This window comes from Strigops habroptila, chromosome 2 (genome assembly GCF_004027225.2).
Source record: "Strigops habroptila isolate Jane chromosome 2, bStrHab1.2.pri, whole genome shotgun sequence".
NCBI classification, from domain to species: Eukaryota; Metazoa; Chordata; class Aves; order Psittaciformes; family Psittacidae; genus Strigops; species Strigops habroptila.
Window position 1 is genome coordinate 3,114,617 of NC_044278.2, and position 16,361 is coordinate 3,130,977.

Below are 16,361 nucleotides of genomic sequence, written 5' to 3' on the forward strand. Positions count from 1 at the left end.
TTGCCAAAGGGATGTATCTGCGGTAAATCTAATCAAGAGTCAAAAGGTGAACAAGAACAATAATAACTGGGGAGGTTTGTTTTTATTTATCCAGGAGATAAGGATTCAACTACAGGAAGAGAATGAGAAAAAGGCGCCTCTTTCTGAGCAGACAATTATTCCACCCACACTCACTCATCATCAAGGTTTTAATATTCTGTTACTAAGGCTATTTAACAGTTTCTCAGCCTTAGGGCTGGGAATGTTGATGCAGGTACTCTGCCAGTTGCCACAGGTGTCTTTTTACAAAAGACCTGAATAATTAACATGGGAGAGTGCTGAAGATGGCAGTAGCTTCAGCAGACTCCCAGCATTGTTTTTGGTGATAGAGCAGGGTTGGTGTTACTAGTAGGAGGACACATTTGAAAACCCTATTTCCATATGCAGACAGAGCCTTAGTCCCTGCAGGCATGAGGCTGTTTCCAGCACCGTGACCATACATCCCATGGCAGATAAGGGCTCTGGTTCCCAAGCCCTGGTGATTCACCCTGGAGAGTTTTAAGACATTACTGTCTTCGGTTTACTAAGGTTCTGGAGGTAGTTAACCCAAAGAAGGGGTGGCTGAATAAATGGTGTGTCCACTGCTAACTGTCTCAGCTTGTAGCCTGATGCACGAATGTAAATCTGATTTCATCTGATATCCATACTGGACTGAGAACTGCAGAAATTAGCAATTCAATTCAAAACCATGTAAATGTATTTTGCTGTGGTTGCTAAAGAATGTGTTATCTCTGGCTGTGGAGATGGGTTACCTTTCAGTTAGGGTAGCTAAATCCCACAGAGACTATGAGTCAGAGCCACCAGATGTGAGAGAAAGAGCCAGAGCAGACATCACTCACAAAGCAGTTGTAAAATAAGTAGTATAGTGCTCTTAAGATAAAAGGTGTTCTGCTGATGTCCTGCTAGCACAGGACAAGGAAGTGACAAGTTTGGTATGCACGTCATATCTAGACATATTTTTTGATTCAGCTGAAGTTCTTCAGTCTCTCTCTAGTGTTGGCTGATGGAACACCTCCGAGCTCACAGCGCCTGTTGCTGGTTTCCAAACAAAGGAAACTCCAAGGGTGGATTAAACAAGACTCGTGGTGTGTTCCACCAGGTTTTTGACTCAGGTGCTTGGAGAATGAGGGCACCAGCATGTGCTGTGTCCTGTACCTTCAGGTCACCTTGGTGTGTCTCTGCTGTGCACCTGCATCACAGATTATAACTGAGTTTCCTTAGTTCCCGTCCATATTGTGAGAATAAATGTGTTAAGAAGTGTAATTACCAGGTGCTACAGAGGTGAGGGCATCTTCAGTGAATTTCTTTTAGTTCTTTTGTTTCTTTAAGTATATTGGTAAAGTTTGATCAAAGCCAGAATTTGCGTTTCTGAGCGGTACTGATTTATGGTTACATTGTGTGGGGAGCAGGGGCAGGAAGAAGGGAACTTGTACCTTGTGCTATGTGTGACCAGCACAAAGCAGCCCTTGCACCACGAGATACACAGGGAATGCTCCATGATGACTTCTCTGGGATACCGCAGTGCTTCAAACAGCACGAGGAGGAGTAAAGAAAGGGCAGGAATTCCTGGATTCATGGATCTGTCTCTTCCTTTTGCAGGTCTGCACATTCAGCTAGTTGCATGCAGGTCTATTGCACACTCTTTAACCCTTTCAGTGAGCATTTCAGCTTGCAGCACTGAAAATATATGGAAAAGTCATGTGGTTTTTAGCCACAGATAAGCTTTCTGAATCCTACTCTGTAGTATTAGACTGCAGCTCTGACACTGAGATAGCATTCACACTTGCAGAGGCTGAAGAAATGAGAAATTTATGAACTGCATACATAATGATTTCTAAAAACATGTTTACTTTAATAAATATTCTTGTGGTTGTATTTCAGAGAGAAGAGCATTAGATTTCTGTTAATCAGAAAATGAATGTCTAACACCACTAGAAGAAACACACAGAATTGCAGCTGAATATCATGAATGAAAAAACATTCACCACTGTGAATAGGACCATCATATTTCCCAATAGCAGCTCCCTGACTTCCCCTAATTCCCCCCTCCTTTTCCCCTCCCTCCTTAAACACATACGCATACACTATGGGAGGAATGACAGCTGTTCTTCATGGAATGACAGCCCAGGGATATTGCATCCTCCCTTAAAAAAAACCAGGCAAGGTACAGAATAAGGTCAGGGAAGGGAGACAAAGGGGTCTCCCAGAGATGGCAAAGGGTAATTTATTGACAGATGAGATAGACGTTACTACAGAAAAATATTAAATGGATTCTTTTCCCCTGTCTTTGGAAGGGAAAAAAAGTGGGAAGGGTTAGGAAGGACAGATGCCAGAAATAGAGACAAATTTCCCAGGAGAGGAAGCAGAAATCCTGAAGGAAATTAGGATCATGACACAGCACCAAAGGAAAAAAAAATCAAATCAGAGCATCTGAAAAGCTACGAAATTCTGTCCTAGAATCCTGTATAGAAACAACAAAATAAGGCAGTGGAGAAGGAACCCCACCACTGTCAGCAGCCACGCTTCAAAGGCGCTCTGTGAGAGAAGGAAGTGCTGGGGAAACAGAACGCCTGATTAAAAGCCAGTGTTTGAAAAGGGCTGTCGGGACATTACAGAGCTGTGCATGCGCCCGACGTCAGCACTGAGGAAGACTCTGGGAGCACTAATCAAAGGGAGGCTGAGGGAGCATATGGAGCATGGAGATATTATTAAGGACAGGAATGAGCCAGGGTTCATATAAGGGGAGCAGCCGAGCTCAGGAGATGGGAGGAAAGAAAAGGCCAAGTCTTCTGGTGCAATAAACTGGCATGGTGCTGTCAACTTTGACAGTATGTCAGTTCCCGCTGCAAGGAAAGAACCTGGTGAGAGGCCTAAATAATGGTTGTTATGAATATAGTTTCCCTGGCCTAGATTCATATCTTCCCCCAAAATAATTGCACAGAAGAGGGCAGGAAAAGCCAAGGTACCAGTGCACTCTCGTTGGGGTTCTGCAACTTCACGTCGCCTCCAGCCGAGATAGGAAGGTACCAAGGACATGTTCCTAGAGCTGCTGACATTTAGAAAGGTTTACAATTTTCACCTCTCAGGGCCAGACTGATGACAAAGGCGTCACCAAGGAAAATTTCCACAAAAATAAAAGCAGCAGAACAAAAGAAATCTGAAGGAGAACAAATTTCATTTACAGAAGGAATAGGTTTAAGCTGAACAGTATTTTATTCTGCTCCTTCATGCAAAGAACACGGTTTTTAGAGTGTGTGACTCAGTCCATGTGGTAGAATAAGGGAATTGGAAGACTCTTCGTATGTCCACTGTAATGTGTGGCAACGTTGTATATTTTAATCCTGTCACTGCCTGCCTACATCTTGGCCAGACATTTCCCTCACAGCAGGTTCTTCTGCCAGTTGGCTAATCTCACCCAAAATCACCACAGCCCTCCCATTCCAGCAAGCACCCTGAGCTCGCAAAATGATCTCTTATCAAGTGCAAGTTAGTCAGGAGCACTGGGCATTGTGCTGTCAGCCGAGTGCTTTCCAAACTAACAGGTTAAAAAGTGACAATTAATACTAAACACAGGTTTTAAATTATCTAGATGGGGAGCGTTCATCCCATCTCCATGACTGCCATGCTCATGGCTGAAGGGCAAAACAGCCAAGTCTACACTGGATATGAAGCTTTGATACTCCAGAGGCATTTGCAATCTTCTGAGCCTTGGGAGAGTGAGTAGGACAAAGCTGGTGCTTTGCTGAGTTTTGCTGTTAAATGCAAAGGAAGTGTTAAATGCTAAAGAAGGCTTGTGCTTTCACTGGGTGATTTAGCCTTGCTTTCGGCTAGAAGGCTGCCGCATGCTCGAGTGCAATCTGCCACACAGAGCCAGAACCAATCTGATTGTTTATGAATCATTTCTCAAACAGAAAAACATGGGTAAAGCTGCCAGTTTTGCCAGGAATATATGCCCCATCCATGTGATGGTCTGAATTTACATTTGAAACCACCTGCACCATCACAGAGTGACCCAGATCCAAAAGATGATCTCAGCACTGGAACATTCAGAGCAGCATATGTAGCTTTTAGGGACTCGCCTGCCTACCGACCCTGCAGTTCTCTGTTGGGTCTGTTGGGTACCTGGCTTCCTTCTGTAATTGTCCTAATGCCACCACAGTGAACGGGGAATCTCTTCAGAAAACAAATAAGAAATGCCAAAGACTGGGTCTGCTCCAGTCTTACACTGGTATATTTGAGGATTCCCACTGACTTAGGGTCCTGCTGATGCTTTTATCTTGGAGATAGCAATTTCAGTGGCCACAAGACAGTTATTAACACCATGCCACAACCTCTAAAAAAAAAGGATAATTTTTCTGTCAAATCAACAATTTGATCTGACAAGCCCCATACCCACATCATTGCTAGTTCTGACATAAAAATTGTGATGTCCTTGTGCTTCCTGGAGGCTGGGAAAGGCAAGCTGAAGGAGATGGGACCACTGCTTCAGACAGCAGTTATACTGAATTATAATGGATAAACATGAAAGTTCAATGAAGCACTTCCTTGCAGCCTGTGCTCACAGCCCTGAAGTTACCCTTGGTTCTTACAGCAGCCTTACCCACAGACAAGCCTATCCATGGCCCATAAGCAGGTAACAAAAAGCAGAGAGTGGCCTTTGTCAACTCAGTAGCTCAGTGTTCAGGCCATCAGCACTTTAACTTGCTGAGAGAACCTGAATCCACATCTGAGGAAATAATCAGACTCTTCCCTGTGGTGTTGGTTAGCCTACCCTAGCCGAGCCTAGCTTATTTCTATATTTCTATATTTCTGCATTTCTGTATTTCTATATTTTTACATTTCTACATTTCTATATTTCTATTCTGTTCTACTCTGCTCTAAACTGTCCTGTCCTGTCCTCTCCTGTCCTGTCCTATCCTATCCCATCCCACATCAACAGCTATTTCCCTTTGAATTGATTATTTCAGTATTCTTTGGGCCAGAAAGATGCAGCTCAACTTTGCAGGTTAGCAGTCAGGAGCCATGGCTTGGGAGGGGAAAAGCCTGTACTGATGAATGCTTAACTCTTTCACATCGTGTGTTCTCTGGCAAAAGGCCTGAAACGTGTGTCTGCCCCTCTCAGGCAGCCTTAATCACCAATTTAGAGTCGTCTTGTGCTCTCTGGAGGCTAGGGAGTATTTAATTGTGCCACACAGAGCTAAGTGATTGCTCAGGGACAATGACTTTGTTAGCAAGACGAATTTAACCTCATCTTTTGAAATTTTCCCCAGACTTCCTCTGCTGCAGTATTCAGGTACGATGCTGGACTCAGTTTCGGGATCTGAAACACACTGACAGATGCAATCTCTTTCTCCCAGCCTGGGTCTGTTTCATTCATTTAATTTGTAAGTCTTTTAGGGTGAGAACATCTTGAATTGTGCTGCATGCAGTACATGCTGCAGCGGGGTTCTGGTGCTAGGCAAGACCTCTGGATACTAATGCAGTAACAGTAAATAACTATATCCTTAGCTATTACTAAACCCAAAAGGATGCCGAGAAATAAAAGGTCATAAAGGGGAAATATTTGGAAGTGTTGAGCATGGCTATCAGATGAAAAAGGCTCTCTCCACAAAAAGCAGGAAAAGCCCAGCGTCTCCCTGCATAAGGGCTGGTTCTCCGGCAGGGCTCTGCCCTAGCACTGCGGCAGGCGGAGGAGGCCGTGCTGTTTGGGAACAAGGTTTGTATTTGTAGTCTTAAAGGTAAGCTAAAGCACCAGTTTAAAATGCTGGTTCTCAGTGTGGCAGAGGAAGTGTCACAGTTCTTGGGAAAAAGGGAAAGTATGAGCTGAAGGCAAACAAATTTCTGTTCCTGTTTCCTCATGTATAAAGTGGAGGAAATGTTCCCTATTAACTTCAGCAACCAACACTGAAAAAATTCTTTGGCATCCTCAGATAGAAAATGCCTGGTTTTGAAATTCAACATTTGTACTTTTTCCTTAAGTGGACTAAATTTTTTAAAACATGGGACTGACTTGTCGGAAATATTTCTGATGGTCTCTGCCTTTTTCCTAATGCTTTTGCAGTGAAGAGCTATGATTTTTTCTTTTTTTGCAAAATAGAGACTATTTCACTGAAATTTTCTAGGAGAAAAATGATTTCTACTTAGCAGTAGCATTAAAGCCCTTGAATTGGGCCACATCCTGCTGCCCATACAGTTTTAGGGACACTTGGAAAATGTTTCAAACAGCAGGGAAGAGCAGTGATTACCACTACACAGTGTCTCAATGGTGTGAATATTGTGGGTTATTTTCCCTTCGACTGTTTATGCCCTATTTACAGTATAATCACACCAAATCAGGTTATAGCACAGCTCTTTTTTTTGGTAGTGAAAATAGAATCTAACATTTTTTTCAATACATATTTATTTACTGTAGCTCTCCCTAAGAGCAAAGGAATTTTCAGGCATTAAGCAAGGATGATCTCTTCTCCGGAGCATTCGCAACTGAAGGAGAGACCAGGAGAAAGGTGACTAGCAAAAATAATAGGCAAGTTATTTAGCATTTCTGTGCACTTGCAATAGCTATATTGTTGTGAACTCGGCAAAAAATATGGAATCATAAAGGGGACTTAACTGCAGACTGAAGAGAGATTTGCCAGTGAGGTGAGGGATTATTTTACAGTGTGTAACTGTTGTCAGACCAAGCTGTGGACACATGTATGAGGTCAGTTCAGTGAAATAATATTCTTACCACGCCACCCATACCAGGCAGTGACACTGTGTTATGGGATTAGAAGAAAACACTTAGTTGTCTGAATTTGTAAATGGCAGTTTAACAGGGTAACAGCTCTGCCATGTAACGGATCATTGTTACATTGATGGAGCAGAAGCTTCACCCAAGTATGTGCTCACCAGAGAAAATCTGGCATCAGAACTAGCCAGCACTGAACCCCTGGCTTCCTAGCATGCTCTTTCTAGCATCCATGGAAGGGAGACTCTGCTAGCCAGCACTTGAGAAGGCCTGGGCATCAGTCACCTCAGAAAGCAGAAGACACATAGTTCTGCCACATACCTACTGATGGAAAGTCATGTCCCAGCTGCCTCTCCAGTGAGCCTGTGGGAGAAACAGGATGGGTCCCAGTGTTCAGAAGAACACATACAGATCAAAAGGGCAGTTTGCTAAGCTGATGGCAGTTAGCGAAGGAGATGCTTTCAAAGAGACAGCTGTGTTTTCCATTCTTTACAGTATGACACCATCTTCCAACTGTGATTCCTTTTTGTTGTGAAGGAGAAATAAGCTTAAGTGAGAAATTACATATTTGTTTACCTTCTTAGAACCACAGAACGGTTTGGGTTAGAAAGGACCTCAAAGCTCAGCTAGTTCCAACCCCCTGCCACGGGCAGGGACACCTTCCACTAGAGCAGGTTGCTCTGAGCCCCTGTGTCCAACCTGGCCTCAGTTTTGGTTTTTGGTTTTTTTAATTTGTTTGAGATCCTGGCCTTCCTGTGACCATTCGCTCAACTCCTGCGTAGATTTTGACTAACCCAGCTCAACCCAAGGCCTGATCTGTGCTGGCAGCAGCGCCTTTAGTCATATCTAGAGCATCAGATAGGCAGGGTGGGTGGCCAGGAAGAGCTGAGAGACCATTGTACAGCCATAATCACTTGTAAACTGCTGTCTCCTGTGGCCATCATCTTTTGTCTGATGGTTTCCTGTAAATTTGAGATTTAAAGAGGCTGTAATATTTTATTGGTGTCAGAAGAGGGATCTCTCTTTGACATGCTTTGTTCGCAAGCACTAGGTGCTTTGCCAGGCCTGTTGAGGCAATCGGTTTGGCATGACTGTAAAGGTATTGTTTCTGCGTGTCTCTTTGTGCCATGAAAAACGAGACACTGACTGGCAACTACTGGGAGAAGAATTTGAGAAAGAAGAGTGGCAAAATCCCAAGTGGGTCGAGAGCCACTGCATGATCATATTTGGCAGGAGTTTGCCACATGGCGGGCTTCTTGTAATTTAAAGAAGGGAAGATGCTACATGCTGGATGCTAGGCAGTTGTTGTAGGGCAGCAATGGATGTGACTAATGACTTGAAAGGGGAAAATGTTCAGTTTAAAAGGATAACGACTAGGGAGCCAGAGAATGCAGGGGATGTAAGCACAGGGATATACCCAAATCTATATCCCACAAACACGCAGGAAACAAGGGTGGGAGCTTGGTTCACTGGCAGTGCTGGTGGCCGCTGCTCCCACTGCTAAGGATTCCAGTCCAGAGGTGATGGTTATAGTTAATGATCCCTACCTTACAGCATTCCTCATTGACACAGGAGCCCAAATATCGATGGTAGGTAAGAAGCTTACAAAGGACAGCCTCCGCTTAGCAAGCAGTTAGCTTCTATTGTAGGCATTAATGGGAAAACCACTAACCACCCACTGGTCAGGGCTAACCTAATTCTGCCTAATGGACAGACAATCCACCTGACCTCACTTTTAGGTTCCCATAATGTATAGGGTATGGATGTATTAAAGGGTCGGTGGTGGGGAAAATGGGGAATAGGGACACCACCCTCTCTGCCCATCAGTTTACCTCCAACAAATGTATCCCCAGATGTTAATCTGTTGCAAACAGCTGCTCCTTTACCCCATAGCAAGCTAGTTAATATTCCACAATACAAATTACCTTCTGGTGCTATTTGTCCTGTTACTGAATTGATAAAGGACCTGGAAGAACAAGGAATCATTGTCACGTCTCATTTCCCCTACAACTCTCCTTTATGGCCAGTAAAGAAACGTAATGGCAAGTGGCAACTAACAGGAGATTATGGAGCCTTGAACACTACCACTGACCTGCTCACTGCAGCTGTGTCCAGTATAAGTGATGTAGTCAGTTTTCTTAATGAACAGTCCCCTGTGCTGAACCAACACCAGCAGGATGCTTTGAACAACTCAGTGTGGCATCCAGGAGATCAGCTGAGATCACTCAGAAAACACTGGATCATTTTGCAGCACTTTTGAGGGAAAGGAATATGGGAAACTGTGGATACTGTGGGAGTGAAATTAATCATTACCGAGGCTTGGATACGATCCAAGACCTAGGTCTTCTTTCCCTCTCCCTAGGAACTGTTGAATTCTTGGATAAATAAGTGAAACCTGTCATTCAACCAGCATACTGTGGAAAGTATCCATCTGCAAAGTACACTTAACTTTGTAAATGCTCTCTGTGGTAAAGTGTTATCGCTGGAGGTAACGTTGACAACATCTAAAAGTCAAGAGCCTTCGTGTGTTGGACAGTTCTAACCCTCACACTGGGGCATCTGGCACTGTGTTATGTAAATGTAGATGTCCTGTGCAATGACCAAACACACCCACAGAAGCTTGCACCCTCCACACCACTTCCAGATATGCTCTTTGCTCGCCGTCATGGGCGACATGGTCTGATGCGAGGTGTCCCTGCCCATGGCAGGGGGTTGGAGCTGGATGGTCTTAAGGTCATTTCCAACCCAAACCATTCTGTGATTCTATGATCTCTGTTTGTAAGACAGGGATGAGGACAGAGACAGGAATATTGGACTTTGGGCGCCTAAATCCTTTTTGTTGGTGTTCAATGACTAATAGCCCCAAATTACTCCAATACCTTTTCAGAAATGAGTAGTGAGCTTCAGTGGAAGAAAAAGCTCCCTCAGAATAGAACAGAATAGTTTTCTCAGGGCTACTCTCATACTTCTACAGCTTTAAAAAAAATAAAATAAAAAAATATACATGAGGGAGGTATTGATGAACAGTAGTTTCAGCCAATGAAACTAGAATGCTCCAGGCTGAAATCTCCTAAAAGCAAAAATGCTCAGTTGCAAGCTATCTCCACAGCCCAGATCACCAGACGGCAATTAGTTTCTCAGGCACTCACTCTTCCTTCCATCTTCCTGATGGATATTTCATCTGAGTTCATGCTCTCCTCCCTCGCCTTCCCTTCACCTCTCTGCCTCTCTTTCCAATAAGGCTGTGATCTGTCACAGACTCTCAGTGGACAAGACCTATACATCCCATCACTGTCATAGCCAGTTACACTAGACAGGCCAGGATGAAAAGCGGTTTGGAAGGGAGAGAAGCCGTCATGCTTCAGGGCATAGACTTGAACTCTAACCAAGGAAGAGAGATGAAGGAGGGCTTTGGGCCAGGCAGGGAGAAAAATTTACTCAGGGCAGGTTATTCCATAATTACCCACTTAAACTTTCTTTATACCTTCTGAGATGCATCTGGTTCTGGCCAACATCAGACACAGAAGGGGTGGATCACTGGCCTAGGAGGGGAATGAGTTTCTTCATTCTTTTTGCCGGGGCACTGAGTTTATAACGTCTTCTGAAACTGCAGTGAAATCCCTTGCCAAGCATGACCCTTGCTCTGCCAGTGATAGCCAAAACCCCTTCCCCTAGCCCCATCCTTCACACTTCCACAAGCAACACAGACAGAAGCCAGTACAAAGCCAGGTCAAGATGATAAGAACAAAGCCTTGAAGACTGCTTTCAGATACCAGCTTTACTTCAACAGAGGAGGAAATTTTCAAAGAGGTGAACTCTTTCTGCCTCTTTCTCAGGCAGGAGTCTCCTGGGAGGAGAAGAAAACAGCTTTCATTTTAGCGAGTCATGATATTTATGGCCCTTTTATGGGTTTTGTTTGAAAATATAAAAGTAGATGGACTTAAATCTGTTTCAAAAGAGAGGAGATGGGAAGGGGAGAGACAGAGCATATGAAGGGCATGCAGGTCTGAATCATCTGCCCATGTTCAAAAGAGGATCAAACACCTTCTTTGTTTTAATATGGACCCCTTCTGCCAGTCATGAGGATAATGTCTGACCTTTTCTTGCATAGACCCTTTTATCCCTAATGACTTACAAATTTTCTATGTACACTACCACCAAGAACACTCACCTTGGGATGAAACATGACAACTATTAAATTATGCAGCCGCAGCACCATGCAACAGTTCAGGTGGGATTGCCCCCAGAAGCAGACTTTCAGATCACATCTCCTGCAGAAATGAAAGCTTTATACTGTATTGCTGAGGGGCAACTGTCAGCTTCTGCTTGCTCACACACCAGAGTCTCATGTGGGCTTTTATCCGTCCTATTTGTGGTGTCTGTTCAGCAACTGAGGTTGCACCCTTTTGAGGGCCTCCTGCTTTTCAAATGTGGAATCTCCTCTGACCCTTTGCCTCTAGGCAACACTTTTGATCCAATTCACAGACTAAGGAGCACATGCCTTGCACAATTATTGAGGGAGGGAAGTTTAAGTTGAAGAACTGGGGTTTGCATTTAGTTTTGAATGTAGTTAGGCCCATGGTCATTTTATCTGCTCTGGGAATGAACCTTCATAGGTTGTGGCAGCTACCAGGAAATCTCCATGAGCAAAATGTACAAAGCTCCCCATTAATTGGTAGTTCCATAAGGGCTGTTGTGGTTTCACAGAGCTCTCCTCTCAAGCAAGGAGGGAGAGATGTCCTGCAAAACTAATGAACAGCTTTCAACTGGATCTGAGTTCAGCATGTATGAACTCAGTACGGAGTCACTGCAAAGAACCAAACTGCTGGGATGGTCCATGATGGTCCAGTTGCAATGTTTAATACCACTTGGTTGCGAGCTGCATCTTTCTTTGATATGGTGCCCTGCAGTAATCAAATGGAAAGATCACAAATAGCATATCTCTAAAATTAGGTATGTTCCTGGCAGGACCTGACCTGAAGCATGTAGCTACCTGGCCAGTTCTAAACAGTTCTTGCCACCATGGTTATTTTCTAGTATCACTCAGAAGTCCAAAAAGACTCTTTAGACATTGAGCTCCAGGTAGATGCTGTTGGTAGCTGGATGATGCTACAAAAATGATCAGTTCCTTCAAGTATTTCTGTGTTTTAACTAGTATCATCCACGTCTTGGTTCAGTTTTATGCCTGCACACATGCCCTTCTGACTGGAGTCATCCTTTCTTTCATGGTTACTTGTGCAGAGTCCTTGGTAAGTTTGAATCAGGTTTGAAGATTTATTGATCTGGCCTTGTCCATTCTGTGGTGTGCTCTCTGATTTAATTTAATGACCGTAAAGCATTCAGGTATGTTGGCATGAAGGGTGCACTGGAAAAAAATAGGTGATTGATTGATTGATTGATTGATTATGTAGAGGCTTTATTCTCTCCATAGTTAACAATGAAGCTAGTTTTCCATTGTACATTTGTGTCATCCAGGGCATACATATCTGAAGTAAACCAGTCTGCCTGCAGGTATGAATCATACGTGGAAGCAGTTACACTCTCGAGTAATGAATAAATTTGTCTGTTTTAATGATACATGCAAATAAAAATCTTTGAAATGCAGTGCAGAGGGGATGGTTCAAAGCATAGACAGGATATCCCTTCTCCTGCTCTCTAAGACAGTTTTCATGTCACCACACCAGGATTGCTTGGCATGGACATCCCAACATTTACTTTAACCTGTTGGTCCTGGGAAGATCTGAATTCATATTGTTGCCTGCTTTTATAAGTCACAAGTAATATTTCCTCTTTTTATCTGTGTGTACGTGCTGTGGCATGGGAACAGCAGTCACAGGAAAACTCCAAGCTCAGAAGCTGCTGAATGGTTGTAACAGGGGGATAGATTAAATCAGCTCCTGAATACGCTGAAATGTACCAAAGAACAAAAGGCAGTCTGGAAATAGAAAAAAGAAAAAAGGGGAGGATTCTTCCATGTCCAAAAAATTTCTGTTCCTAGGAGCAGCCAAAAATGGCAGGGGGTTCATTTAAGCGGATTATGCTGGTATTGGTAATACACAACCTAAATACACAACCTCTCTCCATTTTTTACACGAAGAACAATGTAACACATCTTCATGGCATTTAAATCCTTACTCCTGGGCAAGTAAGTTAGCACCCTGCTTTGATGACTGCGGCAATGCACACACCATTTAGAGCTATGCTCCCACCTCCGTAGAGAACTATTTGTTACGTATAGTTCCAATTTTGTAAGTTTTCTTCACAATTAGAACAGCCAGAGATTTAACCCACTTTCATTTTTCTAGATGACAGGTGAAATTCCAGAGAATACGCAGGTAGCTCACAAAGAGATTTTGCTGGAGTACATGAACACGCAGTGTCTGTTTCCAAGCCCTAGACTATATTAAGCACATTCTTTCTGCATCAATGTTGGACTGTCTATAAATTTAGGAAGGTCATGGCTACTGTGTTTTGATGTTATAATGTCTGTATTGAATGTATTCCAGCTGAATCCTTTAAGGACTAGCTCTCCACTACAGCTAACGTGTAAGCATTTCTCAAGGAGCTGTGAAAGAAGGAAAATGGTGCTAAACTCCTTTGAAAATTATCCAGGCTAAACTAGTGCCGCACGCAATAAATCACACTGCTCTGAAAATCCTAGATGGGGGGAATGGGCCATGGCCCCACACCTATCAGCGTTATGATGCAGAATGCAGCTGTTAACACCAGGAATAACTTATTTCTCATTTCTGCTTCCTTCCAAACTTGCTTCTGCCACATTGAATTCCCAGTCTAGCACAGATGTCCTTTTATCATCTCTCTCTTACTAACGTCTCTCACCCTTTCCATTTCTCCCAGTCCCCTTCACATTTCTCACCAACCTGGAATTTCTGTAAATCCCACCATCTCCTTCCTTCCCACAGCAGCTCCCCCATTACCTTTCCCCAGATTTTTATACATCTAAACAAATTAATGTTTTGCATTAGCCTCCTCAGCTTACACACATATCCTACTGTCTCCATCCAGTGCAGGTCCCCTTCTTCATTTGCCTGTTGTCTTCAGAGCTCTTTTTGAACACTCATGTCCTACCTGTCCAGCTTTCATCACTTTCTTACTCCTTACTTTCATCACTTTGTTACTCTTTACTTCACTCAGACCAGCTTCAAATGGGTTTCTCTCTCATGTATCCCTCCACATATGCTGAGTTTCTACATTGTTCAAAGGACCTTAAGGAAACAGAGTAGTAGAAATGAGAGGCTGGCTGTGAAAAAATGCAGAAGGACTTGATGAGACTGAGCGCTAAGATGGCAGATGAAATCCAAGGCTAATAAATGTAAAGCATTACACATAAGAAAACTTAACTTATGAAATGATGATCTCAGAGCTGACCATTGCCATCCAGCAACCATATTTTGTGTATAAAATAAATATACACTGGATACTGTGTGAGGATTTGGTCCCTCGTCTCAAACACAACAAAGCAGAACTGGAAAGGGTTCGGAGAAGAACAGCCAGGATAATCAGAAACATGGAGCAGCCCCCATACGAGGAATAAGTAATCCGGGCTGAGAAACAGAGAGCTAAGGATGGGGCACAATGATAGAACGGGGTGAAATCTTGTGGGGCACATAGATACTAACTAGAGATTATCTTGGCATTAAAGGAGGCTAACGGGCAGCGCGTTCAGAACAGACAAAAAGGAGATGGCTCAGCATTCAGTGTAGAATAAGTTGTGGGACTTTTTGCTACAAGAGATCACCGAGGCTAGCGGGTACAAGGCTATAATGGCTATAACTCAAAAATTACTAGGCACCTCCATAGAAGGAAAATCTATCAAGGGCTATTAAATACAAAAATATCACATCTGGCTCAGGAAGTCCTTGAGTTGCAAATGATTAGAAACTGGAAGATCATGCTGGGGAAATATCACTTTATATTCTTCCCTAGGTATTTAGTGTTGTTCTCTGTCAGAGACAGGATATTGAGCCAGGTGGACCTTTGGTCTGACCCCATACAGCCTTTTTGATGTTCCTGTGTTTATATTCTTAACTGACTGTATGGATGCTCCTTGCACTTTCACCTTCCGCTATACAATGCCAAAAAAACCCCTTCTGCCTACAGCAGCAAACTGAGGCTGAGCAAAAATACCGGTCCCAGTGCATTTTTGCTGGAAAATCCTTCCTAAATACTTACCTGCTCTTTTAATCTAGTTTTAAGACCAGCATCATAGCTGAAAAACCGTTCACTCTGCAGCTCTGGTCACCTGAAACAATCTGTGCAGACTTCTCCCCTTTCACCGATTCCCTATCTCCTTCTAAATTCTCATCTTAAAACCTGACTTTGTAGCCTGCCTTCAACCTCTCCATTTCTGTCTCTCCTGGTTATTGGTCTTATGACTGAATGCTTTAATATTTTCACCATGCAAGGTCTTTATGTCACTGTTTCATGTAATTTATACCTGTGAGCTGGAGCCTTTCCCATCTTGCTTTCAAGCACAGGCCATACACAGACTGCATGGAGTCCAAAATGATCCCCACCCCCTTATTGCTTTGGGGGTTTGGCTTTATTAACAAGGATATAAGCAATAAGAAAATAAAGTTCAGCTATTTCTAAGGCTTCTCCCTCATGACTGCTCAGCCAGCATCTTAGATGGCCTCTCCCCAGCAAACCATTTTTATCTCCCTTTTACACAAGTGAACTAATAAGCCACCTACCTCAGTGAGTCAGCAGAACCCACTTAACCCTTTCCCAGAAGGGTCAAAACTTGCTATCAGGATGGTTTGGCTCAGGCTTGTTACAGAACCATATTCTGCCCCTCGGTCTTGAATAATTTATTTGTGCGACAGACCTAGACCTGTTTAAATGAAAATGCTACCCAAACAAAGGCTGTGCTGTACAGTGCAAAATGAAACCAATTACTACATCATATAATGCTCGTCTTTTACAGTGTAAGATGCCCCCTACAGTACTGCAGAGAACAGCAGCCAGGCATAGTAGGAAGCCGGAGAGAGATTTTTCCAAGGGAACCAGCCTTTGATAAAAAGTAAACTCAGTGTCAGAAGCTATTGCACACTTCCACTTTGATCCATTAAAACTTAAGACCTTTTCTAGACTGAAATTAAAGCAGGCTCCAAATATGCATATGCATATTTGTTGTTGTCCACAGAGCAACCTGACCAGGAATGAAGAAAAGAGGAAAATGCGTATCCTAACACACATTGCAGAAATTCAATAGAAAGTCTCAGAATGTGGATCAAAGCCTGGAATTCCACTACTTTAAAAAATACAACTGGCAGAAGCATGCAGAAACAAGAGATGCATTGCATTATATATTATATTGCAGTAGAAGTGAATTAGAAGCCTTATAGCATCTCTGGATGCCTGAAACACAAACAAGACCATGTTTCCTTATGTCTTCGAAAATGTAATCTGAGTTTACTCAAAAAACCACAAAAAAACCCCGAACTCCTCAGCAAAAAAAAGAACCCACGCAAGTAAAATATGTTCTTTCTCTTATTTTCCTACCCCTGTTATTGTTCAATCACCTGATTTTGAGACTCCATTCACCTGAAAATAAGTAGCTATCATTTACCCT